This window comes from Struthio camelus, chromosome 1 (assembly GCF_040807025.1).
Source record: "Struthio camelus isolate bStrCam1 chromosome 1, bStrCam1.hap1, whole genome shotgun sequence".
Lineage (NCBI taxonomy): Eukaryota > Metazoa > Chordata > Aves > Struthioniformes > Struthionidae > Struthio > Struthio camelus.
The window spans coordinates 18520206-18532493 of NC_090942.1; positions in this window are offsets into that span (position 1 = coordinate 18520206).

Here is a 12288-nt window from a genome sequence, read left to right on the forward strand (position 1 = left end):
TAGGTTAGTATGACTCTGCTCTCATTTTTGCTGTGTTTGGTGAAGGCACTAGTTTACTGTGGTATGAAGTTTACTATGGTGCTAAATTGAATTACCTTCATATTGGAGAAGAATTAAGACAGATACCATTTCACAATGTTTGGTTAGGTATTCTGCCTGTCTTTGATTTCAACATATTAAAATATGGTATGCCATTTTATTACTATATAATACCATACACTATGAAGCAGGTAATCTTGTGCAAATGAGTATATGGCTATATGACTGACGTACACATGCCAAAAACAAAAGAAAAAGAAAAAGAAATGATTTTAGAAAGTTGCTATTTAGAGTCACCAGAGGGTGGAAATGTTAAGGTGAACATGTGCCACTCCTTTCATGATTACCAATCTTTCTGTTAATGTCTGTACTACTGGATAAAAAACAAATACAGAAATAAACAAATAAACAAAAAATTATATTTTGCACATGGAAAATACTTTAACTTCCATTTCACCACTGGGGAATATTTATCTTAACAGAGAATTAAAGGAGAAACAAGGATTATCTGAACTCATAGTTGTTTAAGCAGAAAGACAGCGGAAAGGTACAAAAGTAATACAAATAGTATCTTGAGTCTTTATTGGCTGAATGAAAAGAAGGATATGTAGGCAGGACATTAAAGAAGGCAAAAGTGTAAAAAGCAGCAAATGAAAAGGCAAAATAATGCCTTCATAATAACCTTAATTCTACTGTAAATCGATAACTTGATATGACCAAAAACTGCTGTAGTTGATAGATGTACTTTTTTTTTTTAAATTCCTCGTGCTTAACAATTCTAAAGAGTGTAGCTAGAGCAGAATTATGGGATTTCTTACCAAAGAAATCTACCTTCTTTATTCCTTAGTGAATAGACATATAGTAAAACCTTATTCTCAGTCTGAAGCATTACTGTTTTACACTCCTGGTGGGTCATATTATGTGCATAAATTATCTCAGGCATTACTCCCATTGGTATAACACCAGGGAACAATACATTTGAAAGTTAGTGTTAAATATTTGTTGTCTTATGCTAATACACTGATTTGTGTTTTTATTAAGTGAATGTCAAGGGAAGAGCAATATTAAAGCAATACATTTATCCTTGAATTATTAATATTCCATGGAAATAATAGTGCTAAAGAATTCATGTGTGTGCATTACCAGCAGGTATAAGCTCCGTTCCATGTGCTTTGCAAAATGATTCATTAGAATTGTAATGAAAGGCTTCCCTTCACAGAACTGAGTTTGAAGACTTGCAAGATTTTTGTGAACTACTACTAATAATCAACTCCTCAACAAGCTAATCAAACTCTAACATTACTATTTCTCTTCTAGTGCTTGCTCACCGCTCTACTACTTTTATCCTAGTAGAATTTGCCAATTAAAGCCGGACAGCCGCAAAGTGTGTTCAAGGAAGGAATATCCACTGCAATCTTTCTTTCTAAAATGAAATAACCAGGAGACCTCAGTGGAAAATGAGAAAAAGAGAACAGTGCTTAAATGTGTACGTTCCTCCGTTTAGTGCCACTTTGAGAGCTCTAAAAAGTCTTGATAACACTTAAAGCCAGAATGTTCCTAGGAGTGTTTTACAACACAACTGGTATTTAATTAGCCTCAAATCTGCACTAGAAAGGCACATTTGTATACCCAGAGCACTACTCTATCCAAGAGTATGCATATTAGTGTTTATATCACCAGTTCATTTCTCGGTAGTATATATTATGGAATACTGTGTTTGAGGGAGGGGGAAAGCAATCAGCTGGAAAGGACTCTGGTGAGAACACAATGTAAACATATCATTCAAGGACAGCTACAAAAAATGTTAAGATGACACTTCACAATTACTGCTGTTTAAAATATGATTATTAAGATTTTAACATTCATAGTGTATGGACATCTGTGTATAGCTACTACCGAACTGTTAATGCCTTATGTATGTCTACTTTCACAACAGAGATGCACGTATCAGAAGAGTGGGAGTGTATATTAATTACCTGCCTGCCTCACAAATTCACACGGTAACATTGGATAGCATAAACGGCCAGTTGTAATCAATCCACCTTATACTTCTGAAATATGAAGAGTTTTTAGTATTTAACAAAAATATAGAGACAATGAAACATCCTCTTTTTTGCACTCCAATCCACTTCCGTTTCTCAGATCCGATATCAAGAATATGAGCTATACCAGTTACTTGATATTAGTACCGGGAAAAATAGTTTAATAGGCTATGTCCTTGGCTTGTGTCACTGCAACCGGGATTTAGAACAGCCACGTAGTCAGTCCTCAGGAGGAACCAGGCTCCTCCCCACCTTCCAGGACAGATTACGCTACTGCAACCTCTGTGCAAACAGCTTATTTGTATAATGTGAAATTGGTTTGGTAAAGCAGAATTCATTCCTATTAGGATCCCCACACTTTTCTGTGGCCATATGTCTGGCATATGTGGTAGTAGAATGCGTTGGAGAATCAAACAAGAAGAAAGAGCAAGAAATATCTGAGGTGTGCAATTCCATTCTGGAATGATGGCATTAAGGGAATTAAAAAAATAAACACTGCATTTACACAAACAAATGCAGAACCCTGGTATGGGGAATAATCAAACAAAATGAGAACACTAGTCCAGATTGAAACGAGAGTGGATTTCCTACACGAGTATCTCTATCCTCCAACAAACTAAATGAGTCAGACCTTTGTGCACCACTAAGTCTGCCAGCTACTGTCATGTTACTGAGGATGAGTCTGTGAGGTAAGGTGAGGTATCAGAAGAAACAAGTTGTTTTTCTATAGGTCCTAGATGCTACTGGAATACCAGAATGATGCTGTGAAACAAAGAAAGTTAATAGCAATTTAGGCCAAGGTAATATGCTGAAGGATTTGTTTCTGTAGTCCTCAGTCCCTCCAACCCAAAATGTTGAACAAAGATTCTTTTTCTTTCAAATCTTAGATTTAATTGGAGAAGAAGAAAAGCTTGTCCTGTACAAAATTAATGCCTAAGAATATGCTCTGTCTACTTTCAGCTGACTAAAATACTTTGCTTTCCATGTTAAATAATCTAGGAATATTTATTGCCTCAAGCAGGGAGTTAATATATGACCTTAATTATAAAATGCTCTTGGATAAAACCTGTCATGCTCTCAATAAATGGATGCAACTCCCAATGTCTCTAATTAGCAGAGTAAATATAATTAAAGCGACTATTATCCCTAAATGTAATTACCTATTCATGAACATTCCTTTACTACTTTCAAAATCATTTTTTAAAGAACTTAGCACATCTATTAAGGGTTCCTCTGGCTATATAAAATACTAGAAGAGGCATACAAGCATTAACTTTACTTCTTGAAAAGTGAACTAATTTCACTGGACTTTTACTATACTGATTTCAAGGCCCAGTCTAAATATAGCCAGAATTCAACAACAACAACAACAAAAAACACCTAAAGAATTATGGAAGCAGTAGAGACTGACTGTGAAGTACCATTGGAGAAGGCATTCACCTGTTCAGTTTACCCTCCCCCCACAAATTTCCAAGCAGATTTTAAACTTGTGTTCATAACACTAATGGAGAACAAACAAAATCCTCATGCAATTATTATGACTGCAAAAGAAACCCTCTAGTTATGAGCCAATACATTATGATTAAGTAGGGTTTCAGGCACTTGGTAGGAGAAGGGAGATGCCTGATTCCTTCTAAATAGTTGATAAAAAACTGCACTGTGAAATGTTTTGCAAAAGGCCTTTTTAGGGGAAATATCTCACTGAAGCACTTTCTATTAACCAGAACCATGCATCTGAATCAGCATCTGGCTTTCACTCCCCAGCTCTCAGCAACTAACTGTGTTAGTGCTCAGTTTGGCAAAACTATTTGCAATTGCATGCTCTCAGTTAATGCTCCTGGCCTCTAGCCCTTCCAAAAGTGATTAATTTCTATGGATGCATCTACCTAGTTGTACTCACTGAACTTCAAACACAGACATTATGAAAGTTAAATGTAATAAAAATAGCAAGGTACAGAGATTTTGAAATGTACACACTATACAAGTGCCAAATAAAGTTCATCTTGTAGTTAGATGAATAGGATAGAAAAACAGGAGCAATATCTTCTTGCTAAATGGGTTAAAAGAATGTAAACTATAAGCAGTTAACTAACATACGCAGTTCTTCCTGTTCAATTTGTGTCTAAGCCTGCCTGCCTCGTCAGCATTTCTGCTCCCTAAACAGAGAGAAAAAATATCAAGTTTTTTCTAGGCTTCCCTTCCAAGGAAACATATATTATCTGAGAGGCGTAGTTCTTACCAGACTTCTATTTACCATACTTGACACCTCTTCTGAATTTAACCTTGTGGGTGGGACCCACTTAAGGCTGCTTTTGAGGCCAGTCTGCAAGCTGTTTAAGCTGTTCTGTTTCTCAGTGTTCTGTGTGATAGTTCTCTTAATAGTTCTCATTACACCATACTTTACTGTGGCAACAAATAGCACACAGTATACTTTTTCTCCATCTGTGAGCATGTCACTCTGACTATGCAGGTGTTTGATTTTTTCTGAATCTTTGCCCGTAAATATATTTCAGGTGGAAGTAGGCATTTTGCCAAGATGGTATAACTATACAGCAAGAAAATGCTGATAGGGTGTCTCATCCAGCAGTATGAAGATACAGTCTTCAGACCTAAGTGATGGTGGTTTAAATTTTTCATCGTAATGCGCACTGTGGATTGCTTTGCACCAGACATACTGAGCTCGATAAGACTCTGATGAGAATGGCCATGTTCAGCACCTAAATACAACTTTGAGATCACTAGTGAATAAAATTGCCTCAGTGCCTAATGGTATTTCCCGGAATATGCCTAGAATCACCTAAATTTGGAGATGTTGAGCAGCTATGACGTAAGCCTTGGTGGGGCTTATAATGTAAGCCTTCCTCTATATCTTCTGCCCAAGAGGTAAACTTATACCTGTTAGAGCACTCCTGAGTGGGTGCCACAAATTGCAACAGGACACGTTTTTATGCAATGCCTCAATATTTGGGCACACACGCACACGCACAAGATAATGGAGACCTATGATGAATATCCCTTTCTAAGGAGAAATGAAACCAGATTTCCGCAGCTTTCAAGCTTAAGGATATTTTGAAATGGAATACATGTACTATGTAACACCTGATATCCCCTTTTTTCCTCCTAATTTCAGATGGTTTCTGCCTGAGAATGTAGCCCAAAGTTGCCCGAGATTCTTAGGCTGCACTCTTTCCTCAACAATTTTCCTAGGTGAGATGATTCTGTGGACACCTTTCTTAGCAGATGTGGATTTCAGCAGTTTCCAGTATGTAAAAGGTAAGTGTCATGAACGGTGAATATTGTCGTAACATAAATTCTTTCATGGGTGACTACTGCCTTGTGCCGCATTGTGCGTTAACTCCCCATCAGGAAAATGGAGAAGCACAATTTTATTAACTTATAGGAGTGTGGTGAGGATACATTATCTAAGCCCTTGACGTGTGCTGGTGTTCAGATGATGCTAATGTAACCTAAGTTACTGAATTGAATATATATGTAACTGATGGACGTGTCTATAGTGCCTTTGCTTTCAGATACATTTCTATATGGGAAGACAAGCTACTAATGTGAAGACAGGTCAGTGGAATTATTGGTATTATATTCCTGAAATTTGAGGAACCTGAGAAAACATGTATGTCTCACCTATGTTATTTGCATTTTCCTATTTTTGTTTTTATGTCTTTTCAATAAGTACTGTGCTCTAAAAAAGGCATTTCCGGGAATTTCATTAAGGTATTGGGAAGCCCAGTGTACTGGAGTTGAACTTTATTCCCAGAACTATCAGCAATCTGTCAGTGGCAAGATTTCCTGGAATGATATCAAAAACCCTGGCTATAATGGCCAAGGGAACTGTGTTAGTCCTTCTCTAGCAAATTGTATTTAAGTGTAGTTCACTAGAAAAGTGACAACAATTGTTTAGAAACCCCATGGGGACTGGTACATTACTAAAACCTTAGACAGCTAGACAGGTCCTAAATGCTGAATACCAAGGCTTTCTGGTACATCTGAAAATCTACAGAGTGCTGGCGTTTTGAGGGCAGGGAAGGGGGAGGTAAGAATTCAGGTAAGACTGCATCTCTTCCTGCTGCCAATTGAGAAAAATTTAGAATACATACTTTCCAAGTGTTTGTTAAGCATAAACTGATGATAAATACAGCAAGTAAGAAATCGGAACTTCCAGTTTTATATCCTTTTTTGTTACAAATTGGAATAAACAGCTCAAATTTTAGGTTTTTTTGAGGAATGGAATTTGGAGCAAAAAGAATCTCTTCAGAAACAAGAAATATTTGATGCTGAAGTAGATGAAAATATAAAATAATAAATTTACAACAAAATGTTTTGACGTTAGTGAAGTGAAATGTTTTCACACTGGTTAAGTGAATGAGAAAGTCAAAAGGCTTGTCGTTGACATTGATTTTGTTGAAAATAAATTCAAATTTGACACATTCCTGCAAAATATTTCTCATTATGAGAAAGTATCATTTCCTGAAGGAAAATTATTGTATTAAAAGTTCTTTTAGCCACCTCTTGCTTTAAAAAATAAAAAAAAATCCCTTCCTTTTCTAGAAATAACCATGCAAGCTACTGTCTCTACCCCCTCCCCACCTCAAAAAGCTAGTCTTAATTCATCCTTGAAAAAAAACCACTGCCTTGGGCACCATCTTCAGTGCCCAAAATGAGCGAATCTTGAGAATGCTAAGGAAGCTTCATCACAATAGCAGTAATGAAGAATATGCAAAGGGATGACAGTGGAAGAGAAGAAAATGGATCTAAATTCCATTAGCTTCGGAAATGTTCACTTCTACATTTGTTTTTCAGCCTTTTGACATATTTGTTTTATTTTGCAATACGCTAACTACCAAAGGAGAGATTTTTATTGGAGTGGTGCTCTTGACCATTTTCAGCTTTATGTACTGAAGAACTGAACATCCATCCACACTATCTACTCTGCTCGGAACAGTCTTTAATTGTGGATATGACAAAAGAATATAGACTAAAATGAAAGTCATCATTTGATTCTTCTCTTTTACAATATGACAAATGATCATTGTCAGAGAGATCTTTGTCTTTAAACATTTAAAAGAAGTACGCTGTGATTTATGCTGAGTAGAACACAGTTTGAAGGATAAGAGTTCTGTCATCTCTGTGATTGCCTTTGTTTTGCATAATGTAATTAAAGAGATGTGCGCAATAATAAGGATGATGTGCAATGAGTCCACTAATTGTAATAGCTGAATTTATTTTCATCTTTTTACTGCACAAATTCATTTTGGATATAGATTCTTTAAACTTTTTTAAACTACTCAGATGCCTCTCACATTGAGGAGAATAATCATTCAGAATAAACACAATCTGTGCACCAGTTTGTTTTATTCATGGCTTTTCCTTATAATTTCAAAAAGAAATAACATATTTTTACTTGCAATTTTTTTACTGTCAGGGTAAATTCTGTCACTAGCCTCAGGCTCCCAGGTCCTTGAGGTTAGTGGCAGAGTCTGTAGGAATGAAGTATTACTCACATTATAGAAAAACCAAGTCAGGGACTAAGGCCAAATGAATGCACGCAAGTCCACGGAAGCAAATAAGATACAAGGGTGCTGAGGAAGCTGGCTGATGTAATTGTGAGGCTACTCTTTATCACTTTCAAAATGACATACTGACTGGGAGAGATTTCTGATGACTGGAAAAAGGCAGACATTAAGCTTATCTTCAAGAAGGACAAGAAAGAGGATCTAGAGAATGGCCTGCCTAGCTTCAGTCTCCGGGAAGATTTGGAGCAAATCACCCTGGAAACTGGCCAATAATATGAGGGACAGGGTGACTGGGAATGGCAGTCGTGGATATATCATGGGCAAGTCATGCCTGACCAGCCTGATTGCCTTCTATGATGAGGTGATTAACTCGATGGATGAGGGGAGAGCAGTGGATGCAAGTTACCTTAACTTTAGTAAGGCTTTTGGCACCGTTTCTCATAGCCAAGTTGATGAAAGAAGATTGGATAAGTGGACTACAATGTGAGTGGAAAATTGGCTGAACAAAGTCTAACCGGTAGCTGTTTATTAGTGGTGTTCCTCAAGAGTCAACATGGCTGCCAGTATTGGATGATGGGACATAGTACACTGTCAGCAGGTTCAAGGATGATACCAAAAGGAGAGGGTGGCTGATATGCTCAAAAACAGGTCTGCTATTCAGTGGTGCCTTGACAGGCTAGAGAAATGGGCTAAGAGGAACCTCATGAAGTTCAGGAGAGGAAAATACAGAGTCCTGCATGTGGGATGGAACAGCCCCATGGAACAGCACTGACGTGGCACTGACTGGCTGGAAATCAGCTCTGCAAACAAGAACCTGGGAGTCCTGGCAAACTGCAGGTTGAACTCAAGTAAGGAGTGTGTTCTGGCTGCAAAGAAGGCCAACAGCATCCTGGGCTGTATTAGGAAGAGCGCCACCAGTTGGTTGAGGGAGATGATCCTTCCCTTCTGCTCAGCACTGAGGAGATCACATTGGAAGTGCTGTAGCCAGTCCTGGGTTCCCCCATACAAGAGAGACATGGACATACTGGAGCAAGTCCAACTGAAGGCCACCAAGACGCTCAAGGGCCTGGAGCACACGATATATGGGGAGAGGCTGAAAGACCTGGATCTATTCAGCCTGGAAAATAAAAGATTTAGAGATGGGATCTTATTGCTGTTTTCAACTACCTAGCAGAGGTTATAGAGAAGATAGAGCTAGATTCTTTTAGGAGGTATACACTGATAGGATGAGAGGAAACAAATACAAGTTACAAAAAGGATATTCTAACTAAATATTAGGGAAAAAGTCATCATTACGACGATCAAACACATAAGCAGGTTGCCCAGAGAAGCTGTGGACTCTCCATCCTTGGAGAAAATCAGACCTTGACCGGGCAAGTTGCTCAGACCCTGAGCAACTTGATCTAAATCAGCCCTGCTTTAAGTGGAAAAGGGTATTGGACCAGATCACCTCCAGAAGTCCCTTTCAGCCTAAAGTTATTCTATGTGCTGTGCTGCACATATTCCTTGATATAGGATGAACTTAGCCAGCTAATTGTAATGGAGGAGCCTCGAGGCAGCCACCACTTGGCACCAGTGATGATGTCACTGGCATGTCCATCACATCTTGAAGTGAAACAACATGTTTTCATATAACGTACTTTTGTGCAACAGTACTCCTAAGAAAAGTCTATAAAAACTCTAAAGACTGCTATGGTGATGAATCTCACTGTGGATGGGATCTGCACAGCATGTCATGCCCTGACTAGAGGTCTGTTTGATTCTGTATTAACTTGAGTTTCAGTATCAGAAGGGATGTACAATTTTAGAACTTGCTATTGCCTTTTCTGGGATATTAGTAAAATAGTTAACTTTCTTGAGAGAGTGTGTGCCTTTCTTGTTGGGATCCAAAAGAATCAACAGCTCCTGGTGCAAAAAAATCATATGCACCCCCAAATTCTTCTGTGCATTCAGAACACTGACAAGTTTCAGATAAAAATATCATTTGTACAGCAAAGAGCAGCTTTCAGAAGAACAGTTCTGGAGTTCTAGGTCTCCCTCAGGGTGACTTTAAGAAAGAACCTCAGGCCTAGCTGGTTGTGCTTAGTTCAAACAAACCCAACTGCTTAGTTGAAATACACATATAATGATTCATTCCAGTTTGATCCTATGTTTTTGTTTTAATATTGATTTTTACTGGGAAATTACAACTATTTAAATGCTCTCAGGTCTAGATTTCCAGACTGACAAAGAACAAGCTCCAAATGGTCAATTTTTCTGATACCTTGGCACCAATATAATTGCAATCCACTATAATTTCAATTTATATTTTCATCTTTGGGTTTTCTGTTCATAAGAGGAAAAGTACTTCTACAACTTTTACAAAAGTTTTGAGCTACAGAACATATGATAATTTCTTCTGTGTTGCCAATGCTGAAATCCTGATTGCGCTGAAAATAGCAGACCACTTTCTTTCTGTAACAAAGATTCTCATCACATGGTAGAGTGGATTATGTCTGTGAGTTTGCTTGCATATGTGCATGTATGTATAAAATCCTGAACTAGGACTCAATTATATTGGCAGGAGAAAGTAGAGAAGAAAAATGGAGAAAGTGCAAAATATACATCAGAAATATTGAAAATAGCTAGTGAAGTAAGAAGTAATTTAAATTTCTTCATGCTGTTTTGCTGCCTTTCTAAGTGCAAGGAATATTCAACAGCGGTTTATTGCCTGGACTCTTGAATTTTGTTGCTGTCAAACTTATCTTCCTTGCACAAAGAATTACTTTTATTTTCTTAAATGCTGTGATGCAGAAAAGTTTAATATTATACTGTTTTTCTGCATATGACAATATCCTCACACATCTATTGAGAGCAATATGATATGTTTGATTGATTTGGCTTAGCATATGTTATGAGCTGCAAAGAGGCAAGTACGGCAGGAACTCACACTGATCAGTTTCCCTGTGACTACAATAAATACACATTATTTCTGAGAGCATCCAATAATACACACAGCTTTTAGCTTGTGCACTTTGTAAAATGAATTTTTTTTAAAAAAAAAACATATTTGAGTTTAAGTAGACTGTAAAATTAAAGGTTATGATTCAGCGTGGTATTTACCTGAGTCAGGCACGTATTTGAGAACTATGCTGAAGCAAAGCATGTCATTTTAATTTAATTTCATTAATGCTTTAGCACTATAAAAGAGGAATAAAGCAGCAACAAATTAAGCTCTAAACGACAAACATGTCTCTAATAGGAATAGAGAAAATATGATTTTTTCATGATTATAAGTAGTTTGCAATATGATTTTAATATGATTACAAGTAATTTGATGCTTTCCAAATTGTGTAATAATAGATCACCATCAACCTAATTAATCTGATACGTTCCAGTTCCTCTATTTTTGAAGCAATTTTAGATAATCCCTATTCTTAACTGGATATATAAGAAAATTATTCTGTTTGACCTTCATTAGACTTGAGAAAGGTGTATCAGTCACTGGGTATGAAATACACAACATATACTCCAGGAATCACAACATTACTTTAGGTCTTCCTCAAAGTTTTAACACAACATCAGCTATAACATAGTATCTTTCAATGTTGTAATGGCGTAACACTTGATGAATGACACTCTGCTGTCCCATCTATTCCTCACATGAAATCATGAGATAATGCTGGATATGAAAGAATTTGGCCGTAAGTACTTAAGAAGACCCTTTATCTAGACTCTATGAGATGAAATCTTGAGTTATTAGGGGCCTGTACTATAAGATTCTGGGTTTTGTACAGTACATTGACTGGTTTGATGGAAGACTATTGTATGATCATTGTTATCATTTTGTTAATGAATACATTAACAGTGTTAACGGTAACACATTTAAAATAGTCTAAATGTTATTAACTTACGAATTGTAATTTCTTTTATTCTAACATTTTCCTAATGTAGCAAGTCTGTTTCAATGGTTAAGCCATCTGCTTGTTGAAGCTGTTACTTTCAAGCTCTATTAATTCTTTTCTGTTTACTGCTTGTGTTATAAAACATTCCTGATAATAAACTTTTATTCATTCATATATTTCTGTCATATTATTATTATCAATTATCATATACCTCTAATGCAATAAAACTTAAAATATGCTAGACCCCTTCAAAACACAAAGTTGGCTCTGAAAAGTGATCTGGTCTAAAGAGCCTGAAATAAGAAAGGGCTGAGATGCAGAAAGGGTAGACAATGATAGGAAGTGGATAAAATATTAAAGCATACAACCAATGACATCAAAGTTACAAGAGATACCAGTAGGCAAATGTTCTCTTGGTAGTCATTTCTGGTTGCGTGGCTGAGTTTGCTTTTAGTGTTAGAATATCATCATCCTATTTATGCCATTAGATTACTCTCAAAGCCTCATCTGCTATACTTAATGCATAACTCCATTTTCTCCTGCAACTTGATAAAATATATTCTCTTACAAAGTAAGGAAATTAGATAAACAGCGGTTTAGGCAAAACTGAATTTTTATTAAAAAACTGCTATGGAAGTCATTGAAATCTAGGGAGATTTTGCAGTTGGGAAGGAAAAACAAACTAAACTTTCAGAATCTTACAGAAAAATGTTTTCTATGACTCCAATGAATTGCAGGACTGAAGTGAGTGATTTAGCTATCTTTCCTTGAGCTTTGTGGAGAAAGAAGCATTTA